The sequence below is a fragment of the Dasypus novemcinctus genome, chromosome 26 (assembly GCF_030445035.2).
Source record: "Dasypus novemcinctus isolate mDasNov1 chromosome 26, mDasNov1.1.hap2, whole genome shotgun sequence".
NCBI lineage: Eukaryota > Metazoa > Chordata > Mammalia > Cingulata > Dasypodidae > Dasypus > Dasypus novemcinctus.
This window is the reverse complement of record NC_080698.1, coordinates 4,562,170-4,586,041: the sequence shown is the minus strand read 5'-3', so window position 1 is coordinate 4,586,041 and position 23,872 is coordinate 4,562,170. Positions and strand designations below refer to the sequence as shown.

Genomic DNA, 23,872 nt, shown 5'->3' with positions numbered 1-23,872 from the left:
CAAAAAGGCAGAAAAAGGGGCAACTCACCCTGTAGTAAGCGCACAGTCCATCATGGACCATGTACTTTTCTCATTTTCTTTTTTCTTAATAAACTCTTTACTCCCTTGCCTACCCTATGGCATGTCATTAAATTCTTTTATGTGAAATAAGCCAAGAACCTAGAAGCCCAGAAACAGAGCCATCCGGTAACATTATTTGGTGAGCCGAGCCAGGAGACAGAGGCAAGTGACGCCCCCTGACCCTTACTGGAGACTGGTGTGGGCTAGATTGCTGCTGGTGGAATTCTCTTGGATGGCTACTCTTCCAGTCCAGCAGCTGCCGGAATCCTGTTATCTCTGAGGCCTGGGGGGTGGGGGGCATCCACCTTGAGTGTTGATGTTTCTAAAAGCAGCAAGTCATAGAAAAACCAGATTTCCCTGAGACCTCAGTGAATATATACTGGAAGTAGTTTTTCTCATCTAAGGTCTGTCAAAGTCAAAATGGGAAATAAGCAAAGCTCTGAAGTAGAGGAAAATGTTGTAAATTGTATTTTAAAGCATTGGGAACAATTTGTTTATAAACCAATAAAAAGGAACAAAATTCTTGTGTAAAACTGCACAGTCACAGTGCAGATTAATCAAAACAAGCTTTCAAAGAGATCTTTTAAATGTTATTTTACAGTTAAACTTATTTTGTAAGAGAATGAAAATTATAAGTAACTGTCTAACTCTCTCTTTGTGTCTGCCTATTTGTTCAATGTATATCTTTATACATCAGGATGGTAATATCAAGTTAACAAATAAAAATTCTTGAAAGGGCTTTATTCAGATTGTTAAAGAGTAAAACTCTATCTTCTACGTTGGGAAATTAAGAATCATAGTTTGCCCTGTAATTCCCTAATTTAAACCTTTTAACAGCCTTAAAATAGGGTATCTAATAATCCTATAAGCAAATTTCAGTATGTAAAGGAAAAGTCCTTGAAAGCCATGGAAAGATCTTTTCTAAATTATAATTAAAACAACAACAGCAAAAAACACATTAGCACCCCATCCCTTCCATACACACACCCAAATCCCATCAACCCTAAGCAACCACTAATTTACTTTGTCTACAGATACATTTACCTATACTGGACATTTCATATACAAAGGAATTATATAATATATTATCTTTTGTAACTGGCTTCTTTCACCTGACATAATATTTTTGAGGTTCATTCGTACTGTAGCATGCATCAGTAGTTCATTCCTTTTTATTACCAAGTAAGATTCCATTGTATAGATATACCACATTGGTTTATTCCTTAATCAGTTGATGTACATTTGTACATCAGTTGTTTCCACATTTGGCTGTTATAAATAATGCTGCTATAAATACTTATCTACAAAAAAAAACCCCAAGTTAAACAATTATAATATAGTCCAGTACCTAACAGTCAGTATGCTTTTAAGATTATTCAGTTTTAGAATTTTATTAAAGAAAAGAGATTTTAGCTTTCTGTAAAGGAAGGAAAAAGAACATTCCTTGCATAAACTATAATTGTTTCAATTTTATTTAGCTTGGGTTTTGTCTGCCTAGTTTATAGAATACCAATTTACTTAGCATTATATGTATTAAATCTTTAAGATGATGAAAGTTGTAAATTTGTGTTTAATTAAATTAAGATAAAGTATATTTCGTTGGGTGCTAACTGTAATTTTATAAGCTTATTTAAATGTAAAGTAACTAGTCTATATGGTATAGTTAACTCTAAGACGTTTATAAAAGCATTGTCTAATCCAAAGTATTTAAATGGCTAATTCCAGGAACCCATTATTAATTAAAAACCTAAATTGATATTAATAACAAAAACTAACTTAATAACAGGGAAACCTGTCAGAGGCCACTTCAATCTGCATATTAAAGTAGTGGTAAGGAAAGATAATCTTGATTCCATTGGGAATCTTCAGTTTTCATGAAATAATTGAGGAAGTAGTTTTTCCTGTACTGCTGAAGTATAATGCCTGTTAGTTAACATCATCATGGTAAAGGTGTAGAAGTAAAAAGCAAAGGCTAAAATAGTTAAGTTCATTTGATATATTATACATTGCATTGGAAGTGTTTAGAAAGTGTATAAAGATGAAAAGAGATAGACTCCAGTATTTTCTAACTCTCTTGTGTATTCAAACCTTATATTCAAACCAAAATATCCTCATCGTGCCTCTCCATTTGCATTATTGGTTCAGTTGGTCACTGCGACCCCTAAAACAAAAAATGTATCTACCACGTCTTTGGACATGCTCCTGAAGTGGGTGTAAAGTCCATTGCAGTTTTGGACTGCTGCAGCAGCTGGCAGTGGTTCAATATGGCCAGATGTACAATGGACATGGCCTCCAGACTGGCTCTGTTTCGTAGTGCTGAAGGGCTCTATGCACCAGGCTGATGAAATATTGGAGCCTACCTTTCTAGCTTCTCTCTAGGGTCAATGGGGCTGCAGCATGCTGGCTACATGAAGGGCATACCAAGTGGAGCAATGATTACCAGAGTAAGTATAACTTACACCAACACAATTGGCATTATGGCCTCTTCCTGGAGAGAGAACATGTATGGTATCACAAACCTGGAGCTTAGATCTATTAATTGCAGCTCAAAGGGAAACTTACACACTGATTAGTGCATTGATTAGTATTACATACTAATGAAGTTCTCAGCTTTTGCTGAACTACTTTTTTAGCTGTGCTGATGAATATACATTTAATAGCTAAATTTAGGGCTTAAAAAATAAACTCTTCTCCATTGAGATTTGAAAGTCTTGCCTAGCTATGCTCCCTTTTTAATGGAGTCTTTTTTTTTTTTTTTTAAAGATTTATTTTTTATTTATTTAATTCCCCTCCCCTCCCCCGGTTGTCTGGTTTCTGTGTCTTTTTGCTACGTCTTGTTTCTTTTGTCCGCTTCTGTTGTCGTCAGCGGCAAGGGAAATGTGGGCGGCGCCATTCCTCGGCAGGCTGCTCCCTCCTTCGCGCTGGGCGGCTCTCCTTATGGGCGCACTCCTTGCGTGTGGGGCTCCCCTACGCGGGGGACACCCCTGCGTGGGGTGGCACTCCTTGCGTGCATCAGCACTGCGCATGGGCCAGCTCCACACGGGTCAAGGAGGCCCGGGGTTTGAACCGTGGATCTCCCGTGTGGTAGACGGACGCCCTAACCACTGGGCCAAAGTCCGTTTCCCCTGGAGTCTTTGATTTAATGTCATTTCTTCAGCTGCAGGTTGGGAAAATGGGTTGTTATTAAATAGCATTCTTTCAGGTTCAGTAACATTTGCAGTATATATATTGCTACCTATTTCTTTTGTATTATTAACTTATCATTCTCCTAAAACTAGACATTTAAACCATCATTAATGTACATATGTCACTCCTTTCTTGGGGTAAGTTGTACGTAAAGAAAAGTGATAATTATAGCCATAATTAACATGTAGTAATACTAAATTGGATCAATCATTTTATTGTCAAAAAAGGTTTTAATAAGTCTTTTAATACAAAAATTGCACAATAGCATGAAGTTATGCTAATGATTTATAAAAATAGTTAGCCCTCCATGGTGAGCCCACTCTGTGAGCCTCATTTTTCCTCCTTGAGTCCATCAGAACTTCCACTTGATACCTGAACCTGGCCGTGAGCCACGGAGGAACTGCAGTGTCAGCAGCAGCAGCTGCGATTGGTTATGCTTCCTTTAGTGTGTAATTTTTACTGGGGTTGGAAGCATGATCATTCCTTGAGAAGAGAGATGTGTCCTCTATTTCCTTTATAATTTCCTGAACTTCTTAGAATTGTACTGTAATCCATACACTGTTGGGGCCAAATAATGCTTTTTAACGATTGTGTTACAGATCAGGTTTAAATAACACGGGTAAGGAATTCAAATGCTACCTGGGGAAGCAGATGTGGCTCAAATGATAAGGCCTTCACCTACCATATGGGAGGACCCAGATTCGATCCCTTGGGCCTCCTGGTGAAAAAGAAGAGAAAGCGTGCCTGCGCAGCGAGCCAGTGCCCACATGGTGAGCTGAGTGCCCATGCGAGTGCCCGTGAGGCGATCTAAGTGCCCACCTGGTAAGGTAAATGCCCATGCAGGTGCCTGCGTGGAGAGCTAATTACCTGCGCAGTGAGCCTAGTGCCCATGTAAGTGTCCACGTGGTGAGCCAGTGCCCACACGGTGAGCTAGTGCCCACGTGATGATCTGAGTGCCTATGTAGCAACCCAACTGCCTGTGCGGTGAACTAGTGCCTGCACAAGTGAGTCACGCAGCAACATGATGACGCAACAGAAGAGAGACAAAGGGGAGAGTCAAGGTGAAGCGCAGCAGAGACCAGGAGCTGAGGTGGCGCAATTGACAAGGAACCTCTCTCCCCATCAGAGGTCCCCTGGATTGAATCCTGGTGCATCTTAGAGGAGAAAGACGAGAAGACAAAAAGAGAAATAGATACAGAAGATCACACAGCAAATGGACACTGAGAGCAAAAACAGCAGGGTGGGGGTGGGAAAGAAAAAAGTGCTACCTGGTCAGGCCAATTGATCTTATTGTTTCAGTCACACATACGGGGAATCAGGGAATAGAGAGGTTCTATACTTACCAACAATTATATGGAGAGAGGATAGCAAGAACTGAGAACTATTTTCTGTCTTTTTGATTTAGGCTGTCACATGCCCTAGCACAATCTCAGTGGTAGTCCCATGAGGTGGTGATGGGTTGATAAAAGGCTATCCTAGGGGAGCAGATGTAGTTCAGTTTTTGAGCGCCTGCTTCCCATGTCCAAGGTTCTGAGTTCAATCCCCAGTACCTCCTTAAAAAAATAAAAGCCTCTCCTACCACGTGCCCATTGCAGGCCACTCTCCTCAAGTGATGTTTCTAGCAGTGATGATGGATTTGCCTCGCTGGGCAACTGAAAAGAGTTAGCCAAGGGGCTGTTTGTGAGCATGAAACAGTCGAACCCAGTAACATGTCGTTAGTTCTTAGTGTGTTTCAGCAGCCACTGAGGGACCAGCCAAAGTTTACTTTAGAGCCCTAATGCAACTCACACCCGGCCAGAGGCCCTGCTCCTTTTCCAGCCAGTCCACCCACGTAATGCTGTTTAACCAGTAAATTATAATAGCTATCAACTAAATTTGTAAGTCAGTTATACACTGGGGCCACTGAGATACAAAATGTTGAATCCACTGTTTTCCCCAGTTTTCACTTGCCCTGAGGATCAGATCAGATGGACTGTTTCTCAACCCAGTTGGAAACTTGGAAATGAATTGGCCCTTACATAGCTAAACACTCATTAAAAATGCCACCATCTATTGAAAAAATTAAGAATCAACAAATGTTATTCCCTTATCCACATAGTACAGAGAAGGCACTAAATACATGTCTGTAGAATGAAGGGGTGGCTAGAGCAACTGGCTCCTAATTAGCACATTAGCTCATATCATATCATGGACCCTGGGCCCATATGGCCTGAGTTCCAAAGTTTCTGTGACTTCTCTGCCTTTCTTTTGCTCACATCTTGGGTTCATTATAGTCCTCTGATCTTTTACCTGCTGTGTTAGGTGCCTAAAGGGAGGTCAGATAATTCACTCCCCTTTATAAATGCCCAGCCCATTCACACCACCCACTGAGCAAGAGTGTCAGGACTGCTGGACTTCAACACAGTGTTCTGCTCTGCCCTGGCGAGCTCTGGTCTCTGCTTCATAACTTACATGGAATCTCATGCATAAAAGCATTTTTTAAGGCTAAATTTTGAATTTAAATAAAATATAAAACTGTATTAAGTAGGAGCTCAGAGGAGAAGTGAGATTCTGAGGACTTGGGTAGGTAAGGGACGGTCCAGGGGAGACAGGCTTCCGCTCAACTCTGAAGACTCGACAGAGGCTGGTTCTCCAGAGACAGAAGAAGGAAGGATGGGTCCTGGGTCCGGTGGGGTGAAGGTGAGGGGGTTAGGCATCAGCACACCCAGAGAAACAGTCAGAGCCTTGAATAGGCACAGGAGTAGGTGAGGCCACAGCTGCACTAATCATGGCCACAGCTGCACTAATCATGGTGCATGTATTAATAGTAAACTTACTCAATCCCTACGTAAACCTGTGAGTTCTGAGCTGTCATTATCTCCAGATTCAAAAATAAGGAAACTGAGGCCCATCCATATGCCACACTGTTAGTAAGTGATGTATTAGAATCCAAAGTCCTGCGGTCTGATACTTCCATAGCCCAAGGGGAGATGGCCAAAAAGTAACTTGGAATTAGACAGTAGATGGCTGTGCTGAGTGGTCCAGTCTCTCATTAGACAAATGGCTTAGTTGAAGGCATCATGCTTGATGGCAGAACTCCAGATATGAACAGGTGAAGGGTGAAGGGAATTTTCTCATTTGGGAAGAAAGGGTGCTTTCTCTTGCTCTCCTTTTACAAGAGGCCAGTGTTGACCAGATGTTGTATCTGAAGGGGGTCTCTGCACTGCTTGAAAGGAAGCTTTTTGTGTTAATGGCACCTAGTTCCCCTTTCAGTGCTGAGCTGGAAGTAAATGCTCATACTGGTCCAGATCTCAACTTTACCTGTAAAGAAAGTAGGAAACTGTTGACCCAACATGGACATGGCTTTCTAAACAGTGTTCTTTGGGGGCTGCAGTTCCCCCTCTGTAAATTATGGAGGCTGGATTAGATGTGGTCTAGCACCCCTTCCACCATAATATTGCCATCTTAATCCTTTAACTCACAGACAAATTCAGAATCAGAGTGACTCCTGCTGTAGGATAGAGGTATAGAAGGAACAGGGCAGGTACCAGGCAGAAGCGCTACCTACTCTTTCCTTCTTCCCACTGCTCCTGCTCAGAATAGGGACTGGGAAATGCCCTCCTCAAAGCTTGGAAAACAGAACTCCTGGAGTCTTTGTTTTCACTTTATATCATAGCAAGATGGTACATTAGTCAGAGTTCTCCAGGGAAGCAGAATCAGCTGGATATATATGTGAGATTTATTATAAGAATTGGCTCACACAACTGTGGGATTGGCACGTTGAAACAGCATAGGGTGGGCTGCAAGTTGAGAACTCCGATGAGGGTTTTTGATGAAATCCTCAGAAGCTGGCTGGCTGAAGTAGAGACAGAAATTCTTCCTTCTGACTGCTGAAATCATCAGTTCTCTCTTTAAAGCCTTCAACTGAATGGATGAGATGTCTCTCATTGCTGAAGGCAATGTCTTTTGGTTGACTGTAGATGAAATCAGGCATAGATGCCATCAACTGATTATATCCACAAAATACCCTCTTCGTGAAAATCTGGCCAGTGCTTGCTTGTCCAAACAATTGGACACCATAAATTAACCAAGTTGACGTTTGAACTTAACCATCACAGATGATTAAAATTTACTCCCAAGGTCAATATTCACAAAAACAAAGCTAACTCATAACTTTGAATGTGACTGAACAGTAGAAGAATGAATTTCCCATAGAAGTTTTCCACTGGTCAATTGTGGAACTTAGAGAAACTGAAATAACTTTGCTAGAACTTTTAAAAAGCTAAGTCTGGAGGTAAAGAAATACACGTAGGAAGTAGCAGCTGGGGCTTGGCTGTGAGTAATGGGAATGGGGTTTTTGATTTTTAAGCTAACATACCAGATCCTATAAACGTTCATGTCTGACTTCAAAGCATTCACCGCAGAGAGAATATCAGCTCAAAATATTTTAGGAATGTTCGAAGTGAAATTATCTTCAGAGGCCCAGGATACTTCTTTAATGTTCTAGGAGTTCAGCCTTAAGCCTTGGAGGATGGGCTTGATTTCTGAAACTAATCACAGTTCAGAGCCTTGCATAGTGAATAAGGAAGATAATCAAGGTGAGTGGTATCATTCTGGATTTCTAAAAGAAGTGTGGCTCATTGACTGTGTTTTCAGCTTTGTTCTGTACTTTTTCTAATTTGCAGATGGTGGAGTAGAGCCACGCCTTACACCTTTTGATTGACAGATTGGTGTGCATCTGAGAAGCTGTTCCTGTCATTCAGACTCGCCAGGACACAGACTGTGCACTCACAGGATGTAACTGAGGGGCTCTAGAAGGACCTCTTTATACAGCAGTCTGGGCAGGATTGAGGAAACAACCAGAGACTTTGAGCAGCAGGGGGCCAGTGCCTGGATCTGAAAGGACGTGAGGAAGGAAGGTGTTACCACAACCGGCAAGGGCTGCAGCAGGGCAAGGGCCTGGCCCACCAAGAGGCAGCTGTCACAGCAGAGTGCCGCCCCTGCCAGAGACACCCAGCTTCTCCCACCCGCTGGTCTTCTGGCAGTGTCTCCATAGCCTGGAGGCAAGGCTCATGAGTGATACTGTCCCCAGAGGTCAGCCTGATGGCACACAGCAGGGCAGTGCAGGGGTGTGGGGGGGGGACACAGAGAACAATGTGCATCCTTTGTGTGTGGTCCCTCTGTGTCCAATAGGGAGGGAGCAGTTCTGACTCAGAAGAGTAAAAGTGTCTGTCCATCCACCTCATTTTCCCTGCTGAAATTAGTCTCTGTGCAGGGCATTACATCAAGTTAGCATTGAGAAATACGTCCTTAGCCGGCTCTGAAGAAAAGATGGTACCAGGGGCTGGAGATTGAACCTGGGACCTCAACCACTGAGCCGCATCGGCTTCCCTGAATTGGTTCCCTTGCTTGTTCTGCTTGTTGCTTATTTTTGCTTTTTTTAGGAGGCACTGGGAACTGAACCTGGGACCTCCCATGTGGGAAGTAGGCACTCAACTGCTTGAGCCACATCTGCTCCTCATGTTGTTTTTAATAAATGGTGTTGTAACAAATAGAAGGCCATCTGGAAAAAGATAAAAGTGTATCTAAAGGTCACATTGAAATGAACTCTAAATTGTCCAGAGGTCCAAGTGTAAAACATGAAACCAAAGAAGTATTGCACAGGTGAATTACTTTATAACCTGGAAACAGGGGAGGGCTTCAAAATCCAAGAACAGTAAGGGAAAAAGACTGATAAATTTTACTGCTAAAAAACTAAACAAAGCAAAATCAAGACAAATGACCAACTGGGAGAGAAGATATCTCATCGATGAGGGCAAGTCTCCCTGATTCACAAAGAGGTCTTATAAACAATCAAGCCCAAAAATCAGATAAAAAAATGGGAAAGGGTCATGGACAGAGAGAAATATAAGAACCAAGATAAAAATAAATGTCAGTCACTCATACATATGAAATGATGTTCAATTTTGCTTTTAGTAAGAGGGAAATTAAAGCTCTCCTGAATCTGAAAGTTCAATAACGTATGCTATTGAGATTAGAAGTACAAAATGGTACAAATCCTATCGAAGGGAATTTGGCAAAATTTAACAAAATTACATATTATGTTAACCTTTGACCCAGCAATCCTACTTCTAGGAATCTGTGCTGAAAATATTATCTCTACAAATAACATTTGCACAAGGTTATACAACACAGCATTTTTTTGCAATGGCAAAGTATTAGAAACAACCTAAGTACCTACCAACAGAAGACTGAGTAAATAAACTACAACACATCTACCTTTTAGAGACCATGCAGTCATAAAAAGAGGAAAATGTCTGTGATCTGAAATGAAGTAAATTCCAGGATATATTTTCAAATTTAAAAAGCTAAGGCACAGCAGTACATAGCATATGCTATATTTTGTGTTTAAGAAAAAAAAAGGAGGAATAAGAATATATTTAGGTATTTGCTTATATCTGCAAAAAAGAAGCAAAAAAGTATTTACCTATAGAGGATAGGAGTCATGAATTGAAAGGATAGGATTGGAAATTTAAAAATTTCTATGAGTTTAACTTTTCATGTAGTTTTTACTTGGGGACCATGTAAATGTTGTGAATATTCAAAAAATAAAATTAAAGTAAAAGAAAAATTAATTCCTAAAATGGAAAACAAATTGGAAAAAAAGAGTTGAACTTTATTTCAAATGTGGAAACATAAATCCATAGAAAACAGAGTAATTGCCAAACTCTGATTATGCAACCTAGTGGAGTATGATGTCAGGAAAGGGATAAATGAATACAAAGAAATCTTATGCTTCACTCAGTAATTTAAAAGTATTTGAATTATAGTTCTGAATCAGGAGAAAATTGAGACAGAGTTCTAAATTAGGAGAAAAAAAATTATTACAAGTAAGATTTCACTGTAGAGAAAATAGATGCAAAAATTAAAGTAAAACTCACTCTGTAGTAGGTCTACGGTCCATGCTGAAGCATGGACGATGTACTTTTCTTGTTTTCTTAATAAACTCTACTCCCTTGCCTACCCTAAAAAATAAAAATAAAAAAAAATATTAAACCAAAGAAGTGAAAATCAAACACTGTAAGGTTAAATCTGAACTGAGAATGCCCATATGAATCACTTTTATGTGTATATATGTCTTTTGATAGAGCAGTGCATTGAAAGGGCCTAGAAGCAATGATACCCTCCTATCAATGGGCACAACTTGTCCCCAGGTCTTGGTTTCTATCTATTGTTCTCACCACTAAGGAGAATATCCTTATTCTTAGTCTATGCATGTTGAAATAGTTGTGATTCAAATGGTATGAATCTGTAGTGTATTTTCACATGGTTCAGCAGTGTGTGTGTGTGTGTGAGAGAGAGAGAGAGAGAGAGAGAGAGAGAGAGAGAGAGAGAGAGAGAGAGAGAGAGAGAGTTGATGGTAAAGGGTTAATTATTGCACCAAGCAATCCCTTTCCCACTACCTGGCACAATCTCAGAATTGGCCCAGCTGCCCACACTCTCCTGCAGACCATGACCTCCATTCTGAGGATGAACCAAAGTCTAGCAGATAACTCAGGAGAAGATCTAAGTTACCAAATTGCACATCCATGAGGCTCAGAGAAACTATAGAGAGGCAATGCCATGTATGCTCAAATACTCCGCTTTAAGCTATCTATATCCTTTCAATTTTGATATTTTAAATCAAGCATATGGTACTTCAACCTTACTAGTCAAATACATTTATTGTACTCCCATTTCCCCAGTGCTTTTTTAGGTTTCTCTGGCCATGATGGGTAGGGAGCTTTTATTAGAAGCTACTGGCTTTGATGAGGTGGGGGATGTTCTTTGCTTGGGAATTGGGAAATATGGGTTCTTGCAGTGGGTCTGTAATTAACTTGCTATGTAGCTGTGGTCAAGTCATACCACCTTTTGGTGTCTTAGCTTTTTAACTGCCAAATGTAGAGGTTGGACTTGATTTTCTTCCCGTGTCAACTGTGATTTTGCATTTTCTCCAAGTTAGGGCAATAGCAGTAGCAGCAAGAGCAAGAGCAGTCCCCACTGGCGCCCGAGGCGGCACCTGGCGTGTGAAGGACCCTCAGTCCAGACGAGGGTTCGGCATCAGTCCTGAGTCTGATTCCTTAAACGTGTTAAAATGAGTAAGGGTAACAAATGGCTCCTCAATTATAAGAACGATGTTTGGTATATGATTTCTTCATAATTATCCTTAATCTTGACAACCGTTTTTTCCAGTCTGGAAGGAAAAGGCTGGGTTCTGCGTGGTTCCGGCTCTCCATACCTGCCTATGGCTGTGCCGCAGGTGCAGCCCGCACGGCTGTGCTTCTGAAAGCTGGGGATTTGTAACACCCCCAGACTTGGTTTATACGCTTCTAACTGAATTACGATGGTGGTACCAGTGAAAGACAGAAGTCCTCTGTTTACTTGCTTGACTTGGGAATTAGTGTGGAATTAGACAACCAACGGTGACCATCTCTCAGAAGTGTTAAGTCTAGGGAAGCGGACTTGGCTCAATGGATAGGGCGTCCGCCTACCACGTGGTCCAAGGTTCAAACCCCGGGCCTCCTTGACCTGTGTGGAGCTGACCCACGCGCAGTGCTGATGCGCGCAAGGAGTGCTGTGCCATGCAGGGGTGTCCCCCGCGTAGGGGAGCCCACGCACAAGGAGTGTGCCCTGTAAGGAGAGCCGCCCAGAGAGAAAGAAAATGCAGCCAGCCTAGGGTGGCACTGCACACACGGAGAGCTGACACAACAAGATGACGCTGATAAGGATAGAAGCGGACACAGAAGAATACACAGCAAATGGACACAAAGAGCAGACAACGGAGGTGGGGAAGGGGAGAGAAATTTTTTAAAAATCTTAAAAAAAAAGTGTTAGTCTACAAAGTGCGCTAAATAAGAAATCCTGGTGAAGAGCATCCGAGTCCCTTACTTAGTCATTGGTTTCCTCAGAGTCTGCAAGATGGTCAAGGTCATCATTATGAGCATTAATTTACATTGTAATGTAGCTTAAAACCTGATAAAAGAAGTCACCAGTGTATTCGGGTGTGTACAAATCTGTCCTGTTACATGGTGAGAAAATGGAAATTCTGGAAGCAGAGCCTCCAGAACCTTTTGGTGCCTGAAACACCCTGCCTCGACGTCTGTGCAGAGGCCTGCTGGCTGGGCGGAGCTGGAATGAACTGGTGGCAGGCAGCCAAGGCCAGCTCTCCACTGGTCAGGGCAGAGCTTTCCCCCGGGCAGCTGCTTTTTAAATTCAGCCAGTATCAATCAGGTGCCTTCTCTTTACCATGCTTTGTTCTGCTTTGGGAACAACATCAACAGGTAGTGGTTGAGTGGATCAGCTCCAAATGAACCCTTTCCATCCTCTAAGCTGGAAGAACAGTTTTTAACCATTTCTTCCCCATGCCCTCAAAGCACACAACCAGTAGAGTAGTGTGTCCCGTGAATTTAAACCCGCTGAATATAAATGCATCTAATGAATGGCATGTTTAAATACCAGTTCTTCAAGTCAAGCTTTGTGCAGTAGTTCATCTTAGAGTGACTGTGCAGAATCGCTCTGTTCAGGCACCTTCAGTGTCCTTCTAGCCAAGCCACTCCATTCCTACCCCAACACACGCTTCTGCAGCCCCAGCCCTCACGACTACGCTTGCTTGGTCGGGGGACACTCCTATGAGTTTAACTGGTTATGTTGCTATGACCAAATAATGTGGGAGATCTCTGAATGAACTGGACTAACATCCAAACAGACTCATGTTTGGCAATGTACTAACATGCCAGATTCTATTTTTGGAAAAGCTGGATTGTCTATATTTTCATCACAAAGTGATTTCTCTGTTTTAGTTGTGTGGTGTTAGGGTCTATGTCATTAATATTAGCCCTTGGAATGTACCCTAAACACCTGACAAGAGTGTGAGGATGTGAGGAAAAGCTGGCGGGGTCATCTGCTCTCTGCCTGGCTGCACCACAGTGATTTAAAATTTGTTTACAATTTTTTGACCCTCCCTTCTGAAATTGGAGCCTAATTCACCTCCCCTTGAATGTGGGCTGGAATTAGGGATTTGCTTCTAACAAATACAAAAAAGCAGAAACTATGTGTATGAGTTTGGGACTAGGTCTTTAAAAGGCATTGCAGCGGTGGAGTGGATGTGAGTAGAGCAGTGGGCTCCTGCCTCCCACATGGGAAGTCCCAGGTTCCGTTCCTGGTGCCTCCTAAAGAAGACGAGCTGACACGGCAAGCTGACGTAAGGAGCACGGAGTGACAACTTTCTGAATTACCATCCCACCGTGTTTACTTTGTTGATTTGCAGTTTGTTGTCTTTAAGATAAGAGATTAGAAGCAAGATCTGAGAAATGTGCGTGTATCTGTTGAAAGAGTCTTTAGTACTGCAAAGTGGAGTTTCTGGGAGTCATTCTTCATCTCTGACCCAAAGTGCCTTCCAGCGCGAGAAGAAACAGTGCAAGGCAAGTGCAGTGTATAATGACTCGCTTTCCAGTTATCTATTAGGTGAGAACAAAATGCCCTAACATTTTATCTCCTGAGCCGTTTCATTCTTCTTCTTAATTTTGTCCCTACATTCTCCATGGTTTGGTTGTTATTTTTTAGGAGGTACTGGGGATTGAACCAGGACCTCATACATGCAAAACGGGTGCTCAGCCACTGAGTTACCCCTGATCCCTGGTTTAGTTGTTTTATTAATAGGGGCCTTTTCAATGGTGACAGAGGCCAAAGCCATTTTCAGTCTTTGAGGCACCCAGTATATTAAAAAGAAAAGTTGAAGCAGGCTTATACAATTTTTAATTGTTAAATACTTTAAAAATTTAACAAAGTAAGTCTTTTCACACAAAAATACAAGACAGTATAATTATATTACTTATAAGAGAAAGGATTTGTGAATAATATTAAATTCATCATGCATACTCATCACTATTATGGTCTGGTAATATGACACAAAGTTTAAAGTTATTTGATGGACAACTTTCAATCCTGTCTGTTTATCTCTAGAACTACTTCTGAAACTTCAGAGGTGGCATTTTAATTTACATTTGAGGCCATTTCTGAATGTGAAATATCAGCCAAAGGCCTTCCTTGGCCCCATTGTGAGCCCTTGTAGCAGATGCATACTGGTGCCCACCGAGCCCCCTCAATACTTACCGTGCCTGTCATCCAACCTGACTTGCAGCTGCCAGCATGTGCATCTCATTTAGGAGGACGTCCTCTGGTGGCAGGAGCCCTCTCTGCCCATGGAAAGGTGGCGCGAGGGGCCAGAGAATGGATTCACCCCAGCCAGCAGACCTCACACCACCCCCTTGTCCTCAGGCAGGATAATTCAGTTGTGTCTACACTGGCTTGCAGTGGTCTCCAGTGGGGCTCAGCGCCAGTCACCACAGCAGTCACCTGCTTGATAACAAACCCTTCACTGGCTGCCAGAACTATGAAATCAGGTAAGTCAAAGGCTTTAGAACATTACCGTTTCTATTTTAGCATGTGTATTAAAGGACTGTATTGACTTCCTGTAACTCACAATTCATTTTCTTCTGTGAACTTGTGTTTATTAGACAATACTTAGATACTGGGGTAACATCTATAGGGTATATTACCAGAAGTCAGATGGAGGGTTTCGTATTTTGTAATGTTAGCTAAAGGCAGGATCCAGGACATAGAAAAGTGGAAGCAGATGTGGCTCAACTGACAGAGCATCCGCCTACCATATAGGAGGTCCAGGGCTCAAGCCCAGGGCCTCCTGGCCCGTGTGGTGAGCTGGCCCGCGCACAGTGCTGCTGCACATAAGTGCCATGCCACACAGGGGTGTACCCTGTGTAGGGGAGCCCCACGTGCAAGGAGTGCACCCCTCAAGGAAAGCTGTCCCGCACAAAAAAAGCACAGCCCGCCCAGGAGTGGTGCCTCATATACGGAGAGCTGACGCAGCAAGATGACGCAACAAAAAAGAGACGCATATTCCCGGTGCCACCGAGCATGCAAGTGGACAGAGAAGAACACACAGCGAATGGACACAAGAGAGCAGACAATGGGGTGGGAGGGAAGGGGAGAGAAATAAAATAAATCTTAAAAAAAAAAAGTGGGCAGGGCTCTCTAGAGTTCACAGCACTAACATTTGATCTGAATGGGGAGCAATTATTACATAGTGGGTTGAGTTAGGCCCAGAAGGTTTTGCTCTCTGTGAGGGAAGGCAGTAGATGCTGGCAACAAGTAGTCTGAAATCATGTGTAGTTGTTAGAGTTGGCTCAATACTCTCATCGTGCAGTAGAGGAGCAGGTCAGCATATATGTCTAAAACTAGAAATTCAAAATAAGTTGCTTTCCTCTGAGGAGAGAAACTGAGTGGTTGGGGGATATAGACAGAGATCTACTTTTCACTGCCTACTCTTTTATAGTTTTTACTTTATACCAAGTACCTGCTACCTATTTTAAATTTCTAAATTAGAAGACATGTAGAGACAAATGCAGTCCTCTTACTAAGTGTGTATAACCCTGAGGCTGTAGAATATATTTCTCTTAGGAAAACTCATGAGTTGTGCTGGTAGAAAGATGTATGGGTCTCCTGCATGTTGGTACATCTTTTGAGCAAAGAAATTGACAGCCCTTGTTCCAAACTGTCTTTTCAAGGATGTTTGTGTAGCTAGTTTCTTCCCATGCAGAGCAGTAATTTGCTATCCAGGATAATAAAGATAATGTCTCCCCCAGGAGCCTGTTTGCTAGCAGTCCCTTTAAAAGACGGAAGTTCCCTAAGCTCAGAGTTCCTCAGCTGTGATGCAAACCTGCTGTGTGCAGAGTCTACCTGGCTTGCTCTGCATTGTCTCCTTGGGCCTTGGGGGACAAACGTGAAGCTCATGCTGACTGCTGTGCTGTGAATCATAATGTCCTCTATCTCTGGCCCGGGCGTAGACATCCATGAGACAGAGGGAGGCTAGCCTGTTAGGTTGCAAGTGGGGTAAAATCTCAGACCCTTTCTAGTTCTTGACCCAAATCATAGGATTCTGATGGCTGAAGATACCCATCTTAATCAAAATCTGAAATTTAGAATGAGCAGCAGTCCTCAGATAAGTAATGTATAGAGGATTTCTATTATTTATGTGGCTTAATTCCAGGAGTATTTGATACACAGAAGACACAGAAAAGTCCTGTTAGCCATTTAGCCCGAATCCTGCTAAGAGGAGAAATTGAAATTAGGCTGTGAACCAAATTGTGTTGTTGGTTATTTGGCAGATGTCAAATGGTCCTTATTCTATATTATAGGTTTCTAGTGAAAACGAAGTGGAAATAAGACAACACTTTCCCAGAATATTTAAAATACCTAAATGTTATTTCATCTACTTTAACCATGATTGCTGTTTATAGGTATTAGTATTCAACACTATAGGGAAGATGAGATAGGTCTTTGAATATATGAAAATAAATTTGATTTTCATTTCTAGACATATCAAAATGGAAAGCATCAAAATGTCTTCAACAAAAATTGAAAGGTCATTTTCTTTTCCTTTTATTTCTATTTGATATGTTGATACATTTTTAATCTGATTGAAATGTTTATCATAATCGATTTGATCTAAAGATTGCCTGTTAGATGCTTCATTTTAAATATAAATGTAGATAATCAGAATATTCTTCCCACCACCATTGCTCTTTATGTAGACTTTTTATCATCATGTTCTAGGAGTTAAATTTTCACATTTATGGGCCCCTTTGACTGGATTAGATTCAGCTGGAGGCCTTGTATGGGATGGCTTCAGTGAGCCGTGACCCAGGGTGGGTCTTGATCCTCTTGCTGGAGTCCTTTATAAATGGACTTTCACATGGAGAAAAAGCAGCAGAGAGAGAGAAACACCCAGAGGCTAGAAGAGATGAGGCCCTGGGGAGAGGGGAGGATGGGCCATATGCCTGGTCGCCCACAGCTGAGTCTGGGGAAGAAGTAAGCCTGGAAGAGGTGGCAGAGACCCAGGCTGGCAGAGCTGCCACTGTGTCTTGCCACGTGGCAGGAGTCCAGGATCGCCAGCAGCCAACCATTGGTGAGACAGCAGAGCTGTAAGCTTTTAACCTAATTCCCATGATAAAAGTCAACCCATTTCTGGTATATTGCTCCCTGCAGCTTTTAGCTGACTAAAACAAGCACTGGGCTCTGAATCATATTCGGAAGGAGATAGTTGAAATTTTAAGCACTTTCTCTTGCCATAGGAAAGAATGGGTTCTCTCCATTAATCGAGCTAAATTGGAAGTATGTGGAATCATGGAATTTACAAGGTGAAAGGGACCTAAGGGTGCTCTAATGAGTCGGGTACAATGAGAATATTTTAAAACAGGTCTTCAAAAGAAAAAGAAATCAGATTTTATCACAATGTTTATGCTAATTCTTTCTTTGCTTAGTACAGCCAGAAAACTTTTTTAAAAATAATTTTTTAGTTTATATTTGTTGTGAAAACTGTTTAATAACTTGAACTCCTGCCTAAAGCTTTTACAAATATTAAAATCCTGATTTATTGAAAATCAATTGGCAACTCTGATTTGAGAAGAGTGGAGAGTATAAGCATGTCTCCTTTTTTTTTCAGAAACCACCTAGAAGGAATAAGGTTGTTGAGAAACAGGAAAGCAAAACCAGGAGACATCTGACATCTGAAACTCAAAACCACACAAAACAGATGGAACTGGTACCCAGGGCAGCGAGGATCAGTAGGGGTGCTGGCAGAAGCTGGGAGAGCATACTGTTGGTTGCAGATCTCAGCCAGGGCAGGTGGATACTTCAAGATAAAGGGCCCTGGGTGGGGGTGGGGGGGAGGGAGTGGGTGGGGTGGGCACACATAGAGCCAAATCACAACCAGAGGAGCAGCAGGCAGGGACTGGCAGTAAGAGCCAGGGGCCAGGCTGCATGAGAATGAGGATTCATGCAGACAAGCCAGTGAGCAGGCGGAGGAGGAGACCACGGCCAGCAGCCCCCCAGCTGCCTGTGCTTTGCCTGGGGAGAAGTGAAGCCTTCAACAATTCACTGACTCCCTCCTGGGCCGTAAGACAGACTCCTTCCTGCTAGGAACCTGGACCTTATCAACACACACCTTCTGCAAGAAATTCACACGAGAGAAGGCGAGACATCAGGAGCTAAAACGTGAGCTGGCTGCACATTGACGAAAGTGGACCTGACCTGGCTAGGTCTGAAGGCAGCAGTGATCTTGCCACCAGTGGAAAATAGAATACTTCTGATTTAGGACGTGCAGTGAAGACAGATTTAAGTTATCACCTGTGGTCACCTGGAGTGAACAGTTACCGAAGTGAGGTTTTGGTGGCTGCTACAATCAACAGATACGATTGAAATGAGGACTGCAGGAACTGTGAGGTGCATCAGGCTTTCCACACTGTGCTGGAGAGCTTAAAGAAGGAAAATGATGTAAAGCTTCCAAAGTTAAAGCAATGTGTTCTGGTGCATGGATAAACCAACAGATTAATGGAATGAGGAAAGTCCATAAATAAAGAAGGAAATTTAGCATATGTTATTGGTGGCATTTTAAATCATAGGGAAAAGATGCACTAATTAAATGGGGTTGGAAAAATATGTAGCTATCAAGATATAAAGTTCCACTTACTTCACACCTAAATAAATTCTTGATGGGTCAAATTTTAAGTCATACAAAGTTAAGAAGATATCATGGAAGAATTTTCAAAGTAAAACAAAAACTTGATAAAATTGATCAGTTTGAAATGGAAAAAGTCTACATGGCAAAACAAAAAACAAAAAAACCATAAGAAAACTCAAAAGACAAACAGAAAAGTTTTGACATTCATACCTAAGATAAAGGATTTTTTTTGTAATTATATAAAAATTTCTATATCCAGTAGAAAATTGAATTCAAGATATCAATTTAAAATTCAGACAAATTGGATAAAACTATCTATTTAACATGATAAGATGCTCTCAACTTCATTTGTAATAAGAGAGATGCAAATGAAACTTCTTTCCATCTGTCATTGATAGATGAAAGTTGATTCCACGTTTGGAGTAAAAAGTCTGCTGTAGCCTATCTCTCCCACTGAGTAGAACTAAAAACTCTGGACAAAATTTGAAAAACAACTAAGCAAGGACTCTAAAAAGTAGGTAATAGAAGGTGAATCGGAGCGGGAAGTAAAAACTTGAGGAAGAAAGACCAATTTAGGGGTGTTGAGATTCCTATATATATATATATATATATATATATATTTTTTTTTTTTTTCTCCTTTACCTCCTGGTTTTGTCTGTTGGGCAGGCTGGATCAGGATCTGTGTCCTAGGAACAATCAGCAAAACGTCTGAGAGAAATCCTACTTTGTGGCTAAAGGAAAAAGGCTGCTTGCTGCAAGCTGGAGACGGTGAGGAACTCTGATTGCTTTGTCTTGTCCTCTCGGGGACCTGCCCTGAGCCCAGCGTCAGTCACAGAGCTGCTGTAGTAGAGTGACACGGGCACTTAGACCCTGAGAGAAAACGTGTCCCTGAGGACAGAGCAACTGGGGAGAGCCACCCTTGTCCCCTCCCACCCCCCACCCCCCCTTTTCCCCCCTCCCACTCTTCTGTTTTTTTAAAGATTTATTTATTTATTTATTTCTACCCCCACTCCACCCCACCCCACCCTGGTTGTCTGTTCTCTGTGTCTATTTGCTGTGTGTTCTCTGTCTGCTTCTGTTGCTGTCAGCGGCACGGGAATCTGTGTTTCTTTTTGTTGCGTCATCTTGCTGTGTCAGCTCTCCGTGTGTGTGGCGCCATTCCTCCGCAGGCTGCTCCCTCCTTCGCGCTGGGCGGCTCTCCTTACGGGGCGCACTCCTTGCGCGTGGGGCTCCCCTACGCAGGGGACACCCCTGCGTGGCAGGGCACTCCTTGTGCGCATCAGCACTGCGCATGGGCCAGCTCCACACGGGTCAAGGAGGCCCGGGGTTTGAACCTCAGACCTCCCATGTGGTAGATGGACGCCCTAACCACGGGGCCAAGTCCGCTTCCCTCCCTCCCTCTCTTCTGTCAACACTTTGACTTGGAGGCCCAAACCAGTTGCGTGACAGCACGGGAGGCAAAACCTCAGAGAAGTCCATCTTTCTGGCCAGCAGAACTGGAAACAGGGCGCCTGGGAGTCGGAGAGCGTGGCGGAATACCCGAAAGGAGAGGCCTGGAGAAGGGGGGCCCTCGGTCTGTGCCCCGTACAGGGATCCCTGTCAGTAACTCAGGCCTGCCGTTTGTGTTGTTCACAAATTAATTTCATCACACTTAACAGATTTTGTTAAAACTTTTTTTTAATAAAAAAGTGGCTTTTTTAGAGAAGGGTTAACAAAGAACTTAGGAGTTGGCATTAAGACCTTTCTTCTTGCCAAAGGCGGGTACAACATTGACAAACACCGGCAGTACTGCATCCGCCCCTCGTCCCGGCCCGTCGCCGTCGTCTTCTCCTGTTTGGCCACCTTGGGAGTTTGATCTCTCTTGCCAGCACGGGCCGGGGACCATGGACTTTACCTCCAAGTGTGCAGCTGCCTCTTCCAGAGTGGTCACGGCCTCCACCCCGCACCGGCGCAGGGGAGCCCCCTCTTCAGGGTTGCCTGCCAGGAGTAGGACTCGATCTCCTGGGCAATGCCCTCCCGGGACGCTGCCTAGGCCTTGATGCGGGCGACCGTTTCCAGGCCCGTCACCGCTAGGGTGTGTAGTGCCTGGGTGCATGTTGGCGATTGAGCCAAGGTCGCTGCTTGTTAAAATTTTTTAACAAAAGTTTTAATTTGTTAATTGTGACGAGATTAAATGAGATTGTACATTTGAAAGGAATTTTTAAGACTCCCATCCAAATTTTATTTTTTCCAATCCTTCCAGACATATAAATATCAGAAGATAAAGTTATATGAATAGATGGCCATAAGTTCAAGGGAAGAGAAGACCTAAAGGGTACAATTAAAAAGTAAAACTGTAGGGAAGCGGACTTGGCCCAGTGGTTAGGGCGTCCGTCTACCACATGGGAGGTCCACGGTTCAAACCCTGGGCCTCCTTGACCCGTGTGGAGCTGGCCCATGCGCAGTGCTGATGCGCGCAAGGAGTGCCGTGCCACGCTAAGGGTGTCCCGCGTGTAGGGGAGCCCCACGCGTAAAGGAGTGCGCTCCGTAAGGAGAGCCACCCAGCGTGAAAAGAAAGTGCAGCCTGCCCAGGAATGGCACTGCCCACACTTCCCGTGCCGCTGACAACAACAAAAAAGCGGACAAAGAAACAAGACGCAGCAAATAGACACCGAGAACAGACAACTGGGGGAGGGGGGAAATTAAATAAATAAATAAATCTTTAAAACAAAACAAAACAAAACAACTGTAGTGAGTAGCTAATACCCAAACCTGTCTAAGCTTGTGAGCAATTTGTACAGATTTTCAAAAGAAAGGGAGCCTAGGGGAGCAGATGTGGCTCAAGCAGTTGGGCACCCACCTCCCACGTGAGTTTTGTTCCTGGTGCCTCATAAAGAAGATGAGCAGACAACGAGCAGACACAACAGGCAGACACAACAAGGAGATACAATGAACAGAAAGTAGATGTGGCTCAAGTGATTGGGCGCCCACCTCCCACATGGGAAGTCCCAGGTTTGGTTCCCAGTGCCTGCTAAAGAAGATGAGCAGACACAGCGAGCACATAGTGAGCATACATAGAGAGCAGAGAGCAAGCTCAAACAATGAGCAGACAGAAAGGGAGCTATGGTGGGTGGGAGTGAATAAAATAAATAAACCTTTAAAAAATAAAAGAAAGGACGTCTTTGGACTCAGCCTTGCAGGACTGCTTAAAGGAAGCCAAACCAGAAATGGTCAGTAAGGCGGCGAGCTGGGGTTCTCCTGGGGGCCTTGTAGCATAGTGCAGCGGTCAGTGGAGGCCCACTCACTGAGCCCTGTGTCTGTGGGCCCTCGAGGAGGGCAGCCTGGCTGCTCGCTCCCTCCACACTGGCTGCGAGGCGGAGTCCTGCGACCCTGAGGCCAACTCAGGAGCACTGGAAGTGCACTTGGTGAGGAGGTTACTGGTAAGGAAGTTACAAAGCCACGTGTGTGCTCCAGGTTTGGGAGCAAACAGGAACACAGACTGGTGCCTGCCTCTAGAATTGGAAGCCGGTGTAGTTCCTGACCACAAGGGGAAAGAGCAGCGGAAGGATGCGGGTCCTCCCGGTGGTTTGAGGTGGCAAGGCTGTGTAGTTTAAAGAGCAAGGGGTCACTTGGGAGGTGGCTAGCTATGAGCCGTCTTGGGATACAGCGCTAGCGCCAGCTGGCAGGAAGAGGCCACAGGATGGATGGCGGAAGTGAGGAGGTGCATTGCAAGGAGTGGTGGGCAGAGAAGGGGGTGAGGCCCCGAAAACCTAAAAATGTGCTCCATGAAAACGCCAGCATTTGGACACCTGCCCTGACAAAAGCATGGGGAGTCTAGGAAGGATAAACCCCCTGCCGACCAGCTGGGCTTCCGCTTTCCCGGCGGCGTCCCCCCACCCCTCACCCCCACCCCCACCGTCATTCCAGAAGACCCGGGGGTGGGGAGTAGACGGGGCCCAGCCTTCTCCCCACTGAGGGCCCTGGGGCACGGGCCTGGCCTGACCCGGCCGGAGGGAGGAAGGAAGCGGTCACTTAATTCTTTGCTTCGGTAGGAAGCTCCCGCTTGTCTGCCGTGAGCCTAACTTAACCTAACGTTTTTCTAGGCACCTGGGAGACATCAACGGGCCAGATCGACGAAGATCCCTACCTTGTAATATAAAATGTGAAGCGTCCTGTGAAGAAACTAGTAGAGCAGGGGAAGGGAAATGGGGGTGGGGTGGGGAGGGAGCGACTTTAAGTCAGATGGTCAGATAGGGCCCCGCTGAGGGGGTGAGGGTCCAGTGAGGAAGGTGAAGGACGGAACCGCGCAGAAACCTGGGAGAGGGCCTTCCGGGCAGAGGGATCGCGGGTGCGGGGACCCCGAGGCGGGAGGGGGTTCTGGGCGGAGCAAAGCGGAGCGACCCGGGGCTCCGGGAGGTGAGGCTGCGGGGCTTGGGAGAGCCGGGGGCCGCCGTAGCTGGGCGAGTTCATTGGATCTGGGCTTTTTATTACCCGGAAGTGAGTCATAATTAAATCTAGACTTGTTTTTATCCTTGAAAGTGAACAGAAAACTGGGTTCTGATCCTCGCGGGATGAAAAAGGGGGAAAAGCGCAGAGGCATATTCCTTCCCCAGCCCCGCCCCCTCTCGCCTTGACTCGGAGTGACAGCCCAGTAGGCCCGCCTCCGCCCCTCTGGACCCGCCCCTGCTCTGCGCGACGCCCCCGCGAGGCCCCGCCCTGCTCGGAGTGACAGCTCCCTGAGGCCCCGCCTCTCCCGCCGTGGCCCCGCCCTGCTCCGCGCTTCCATCCCGCTAGGCCCCGCCCCTCCGCCATGGACCCGCCCCGCTCCGTGCGGCCCTCCCGCTAGGCCCCGGCCCCGCCCCAATCCTGCCCGACCGGCCCGCTGGGCCCCGCCCCCCGCCGTGGCCCCGCCCCACTAGGCCCGGGCCCCGCCCTAACCCTGCCCGACCCACCCGCCAGGCCCTGCCCCCCGCCGTGGCCCCGCCCCACTAGGCCCGGGCCCCGCCCTAACCCTGCCCGACCGAGCCGCCAGGCCCCGCCCCCGCCGTGGCCCCGCCCCACTAGGCCCGGGCCCCGCCCTAACCCCGCCCA

At 44.7% G+C, this 23,872-nt stretch overlaps 2 long non-coding RNA genes across 3 annotated transcripts; one reads left to right on the top strand and one right to left on the bottom strand.

Annotated features, from left to right (window-relative positions):
- Positions 1-786: 786 nt before the first annotated feature.
- Positions 787-23,079, bottom strand: LOC131276165 (uncharacterized). Of its 2 annotated transcripts, none has more exons than XR_009183647.1 (3): positions 14,377-14,466; positions 10,167-10,250; positions 787-3,217 (listed from the first exon to the last, which is right to left on the bottom strand). It is a non-coding gene; the product is annotated as an uncharacterized lncRNA (long non-coding RNA). The 2 variants fall into 2 exon arrangements; XR_009183648.2 differs by lacking the exon at positions 14,377-14,466 and adding an exon at positions 22,929-23,079 and having other exon boundaries at positions 3,115-3,217.
- LOC131276166 (uncharacterized) lies at positions 11,743-18,711 on the top strand. Its single transcript, XR_009183649.2, has 2 exons — positions 11,743-14,666; positions 17,786-18,711. It is a non-coding gene; the product is annotated as an uncharacterized lncRNA (long non-coding RNA).
- Positions 23,080-23,872: the final 793 nt, after the last annotated feature.